The sequence below is a fragment of the Pongo pygmaeus genome, chromosome 4 (assembly GCF_028885625.2).
Source record: "Pongo pygmaeus isolate AG05252 chromosome 4, NHGRI_mPonPyg2-v2.0_pri, whole genome shotgun sequence".
In the NCBI taxonomy this organism is placed as follows: Eukaryota; Metazoa; Chordata; class Mammalia; order Primates; family Hominidae; genus Pongo; species Pongo pygmaeus.
Window position 1 is genome coordinate 185677731 of NC_072377.2, and position 4604 is coordinate 185682334.

General features: G+C 48.0%; 1 pseudogene; it reads left to right on the plus strand.

Annotated features, from left to right (window-relative positions):
* Positions 1-660: 660 nt before the first annotated feature.
* On the plus strand, positions 661-1404 carry LOC129036282 (transmembrane protein 69-like; annotated as a pseudogene).
* The last annotated feature ends 3200 nt before the right edge of the window (positions 1405-4604 follow it).

Here is a 4604-nt window from a genome sequence, read left to right on the forward strand (position 1 = left end):
TTTTTAACCACTTCATCTGCCACGACTTTTTTTCTCTTTATTTTGCCAATTATTTCTTTTAAAACTCAATCCTCCAAGCTACATTCTGAGCACTAAGTTTTTTGACCAATGCATCTCTGGTATCCTCATCATCTTTTTGCAGATCTATGTCATCTTGTTGGGACCAAATGGGGTATCTATCAGCTCTCTGACCAGATGCTAAGAAGGAGGAAGTAGCCTCCAACTCACTATTGTTTTTTAAGAAGGCCTGCGTAACTGTTGGTAGATCCAAGTTAAATTTTTCCATTAACTGCCGAATGATCTTAATGGCAAGCTCCCACCTCTGCTGGAGAAAGTCCCCCTCCTCCTCTGTCTCTCCCCGTCCTCCTCTGTCTCTCCCCCATTCTCACCCTCCTGCTCCTGCTGTGCTTCTGTCTTCCTCAGGCATGGGCGGATAATCATCACACATTATTATATGTATTTCAAAATCAGGGCTCTTGATCCACTTGTAGGAAGTGCCTTTCCAGGAGTCCTGGACGGTTCTTGCAGCTCAGTTTTCCATCTCTCTGCGAGATGCTAACAAAACCATGCCTCTGACTCAATGCCTCCATTTAGCTGTAACAATACATTAATCAGAACTGCCTGCCATCCTCCTGAACAAGACTTTCAATAGGGCCCAGTATGTTTCACTTCATCCCGAACTTTTCTCAAGCATCTTCTAAGATGCTTAAGTACTCTTTCTCAGTGGGACTAGGAGCCAGCAAAGGAACAGATATACGTTCTCTCAAGATGTCTCTCCAGCAGAACTTTTCCCCTTTGTTTCCAAGGCCTTGGCTTTTCTCATCATTTCCAGTGTATATGAGCAAGACACAATGCTATCGTACATCCTCCTGCAGCTTTAAAAAGAAGCAGGAGTAAGCAGTACTTCCAGCCAGGCCAAGAAGCACCATCATGTACCTGCCTGACAGCCCAAAGCCAGCATTATAGGTAACTCTGGCAGGACTAATCCCCTTCATTGCTCCACCACTGGTCCTGCTAATGACAACGACTTATATTCCCATATTAGCTTTTACTCAGATGGAGCCAGTTTCCTATCCTTGTGGTCAGATGGGGTTTTGCTGTATCAGAAGGCAGTCCAGCCGAACCCGACTTCCTTAATTTAGCTAATAGTGCGGTTCCTGTTGTGTTTTCACGGTTTGCCTTATTTCTGAAAGACTCAGCGAAGCCATAGCCACAGTAATAATAGGTAATGGGGATAGCATTACACATTGAAGTTTTTCTCTTGCCACCTTATCCCAACTGGTTCAAAGCCCTGAGGAGAGTAGTCACTTTATTGGCCACTTTTTCATTTATAATCGCTTTAGTGTTAAAAATACTTACCCAGAGAAAGGACCTAAGAGACCTGGTCAAGTAGAAAAGGTATAAAACTACACTGTAGCTAACACTGGTATGCTGGCTACACTTTTTTCTACTTCTCCTGTTTGGCTCTCCCCTCCCCCATACCAATGGTAATTTATTCTTCACACACTATTCCTCATTTCCAGAAGTTGTTATTTCATAGTAATTACTTAAGCAGGAGCTCGAAAATCCCTGACAAGACATTTTCATTTTGTGTCCAGAATTGGTGGGTTCTTGGTCTCACTGACTTCAAGAATGAAGCCACACACCCTTGCAGTGAGTGTTACAGTTCTTAAAGATGGTCTGTCTGGAGTTTGTTCCTTCTGATGTTCACACGTGTTTGGAGTTTCTTCCTTCTGGTGGGTTCATGGTCTCTCTGGCTTCATGAGTGAAGCTGCAGACCTTAGAGGTGAGTGTTACAGCTCACAAAAGCAGTGTGGACCCTAAGAGTGCACAGCAGCATAATTTATTGCAAAGAGTGAAAGAACAAGGCTTCCACAGCCTGGAAAGTGACCAGAACTGGTTGCGGCTGCTGGCTCTGGCAGCCTGCTTTTATTCCCTTATCTGACCCCACCCACATCCTGCTGATTGGTCCATTTTACAGAGAGCTGACTGGTCCATTTTGACAGGGTGCTGACTGGTGCATTTACAATCCCTGAGCTAGACACAGAGTGCTGATTGGTGCATTTACAATCCTCCAGCTAGACATAAAAGTTCTCCAAGTCTCCACCAGATTAGCTAGATAGAATGCTGATTGGTGCATCCACAAAACCACAGCTAGACAGAGAGTGCTGACTGGTGCATATACACTCCTCCCTCTAGACATAAAAGTTCTCCAAGTCCCCACCTGACTCAGGAGCCCAGCTGGCTTGCCCAGTGGATCCCCTGCTGGGGCCACAGGTGGAGCTGCCCGCCAGTTCTGCGCAGCACGCCTGCACTCCTCAGCCCTTGGGCAGTTGATGGGACCCGGCGCCACGGTAGGGGAGGGTCAGGCCCACGGGAGCTCACCGTGCAGGTGGAGGGGGCAGGACTCGGGCATGGCAGGCTGCAGGTCCCCAGCCCTGCCCCGCCAGAGGTGGCTGAGGCTTGGCAAGAATTCAAGCATGGCACGGGTGGGCTGGCAGTGCTGGGGGACCCCATGCACCCTCCACAGCTGCTGGCCCGAGTCCCACGAGCGCCACCACAGCCCCGGTTCCCGCCGGCGCTTCTCCCTCCCCACCTCCCTGCAAGCAGAGCCATCCGGCTCCAGCCTCGGCCAGCCCAGACAGGGGCTCCCACAGTGCGGCCGCAGGCTGAAGGGCTCCTCAAGGTGGCCAGAATGGAAGCCGAGGAGGCGCTGAGAGCGAGCAAGGGTCGCCAGCACGTTGCCACCTCTCAGTCTCATACTACATTTGTTTTCACTGAGTCATGTTATGAATTATATAGTCACCCGCTTAAACATTTCAATGCTTTAACTGTCTTGAAAAATATAAAATAAAAAAAGATTAAAAAAAAAATCAGGGCTCTCATCTACCTCAGCCGCCTCAAACTCCCTGGTGGCTTCCGCAGGCATGTTTTTGACGGCTGCTTCATGCTCCTGGGTTTCCTCCTTCACGTGTTCTTCAGGCAAAGCTGGAATTCTCTTATTCCGTGGTTCCCGGCAATCCTCAGGCTCCGGGTCCTGCTCCGCCTTCTGCTTGAGCGTCTGGGGGCGCAGTGGGGGCTCCTGGGGTGTCCCCTGCTCCTGGCCCCATAGGTTCTGAGGAGCCTTTCTTCCACGAGCCGGCTTTCCTCCATCACTTCCCACAGGCTTTGCCTGCGACCGAAGGGGGCGAGCGGGCATTTTCCTTCACGTAGGCCCGAAAAGCCACGTCACCCGCATCCCTGAAGGCGGCCCCACCAGCGGCTACGGCTTGGGCTCCTTGGCGCGCTCTGCCAGGGCCGCCCCCACGCCCTGCCTGAGTGGACCGCGTAGGCGGGGCCCAGCCCATAGGCCGCCAGCTCCAGCCGCTGCAGCGTTCCACGTGGTCCAGGATGCACTGCGCAGACAACAAAGCCGCCAGAGGCATCCCCGGGCTGGGTCAGCGGTGTGGTCTGGGCTCCCGCACCCGGGGGTGCAGCAGCTGCTTGGCTGGGCTGGGCAGCACGTATAAGGACTTAGAGTTGCCTTCTCCCTCGCAAACAGAGTCCAGGAATGGTTGGGCCTGTTGGAGTCTTTGCCCAGATCCATCGCCTCCACCATGTCTGACGCTGGGTACCAGAGAAGCCGCCCCCTTCCGAGCACCTGGCACGCAGAGAGCGACTGACTGAGCCACTACTAATTTTTAAAAAGAAAATATTCCTTTTATTTGTGACAACATGGATGAATCTGGAGAACATCATGCTAAAAGAGTAAGCCAGGCACAGAAAGACAAATACTGCATGCTCTTAATTATATGTGGAATGCAAAAAAGCTTAACTGAGAAGCAGAGTAGAATGGTGATTACCAGAGGCTGGGGGCAGGGGAGGCAATAGGGAGATGTTTGCCAAGGAGTACAAAACTTTTGTTAGATAAGAGAGATATGTTACCGTGCAAACGGTAATCAAAAGAAAATAGGAGTGGCTACACATATATCAGACAAAGTAAACTTTAAATCAAAAGTTGTCCCTAGAGACGAAGAAGGTTATTACATAATGATAAAAGGGGGAATTAAACAGGAAGATAGAATAATTGTAAACGTATATGCATCCAACTTTTCAGCACCTAAAGTTAATATTGAGAGAGAAGAAAGGAGAAATTGACAGCAGTAGAACAATAATAGGAAACTTTAACACTCCACTTTCAATATTAAATTGAATATCCAGGCAGAAAATCAAGAAATAGCAAACTTGAACAACACCGTTAGCCAAATGGACTTAACAGACATGTACAGAACTTTTCACCCAACAGCAGAAGAATACACATTCTTTTTAAGCTTACAAGGAACATTCTCCAAAATACATCACATGTTAAGCCACAAAACAAGTTTTAACAAATTTAAGGAGATCAAAATTATATGAAGTATCTTTTCTGACCACAATGAAGTGGAACTCGAAATCAACAACAACAAGAAAGGGGGACAATTCACAAATACAAGGAAACTAACATAATCTTAAAAACTACTGGATCAAAAAGAGAATTTTAAATACATCTTGAACTGAATAAAACTGAAAAAACACACTAAAAGTTATGGGATGCAATAAAAGCAGTAATACGAAGAAAGTTTGTA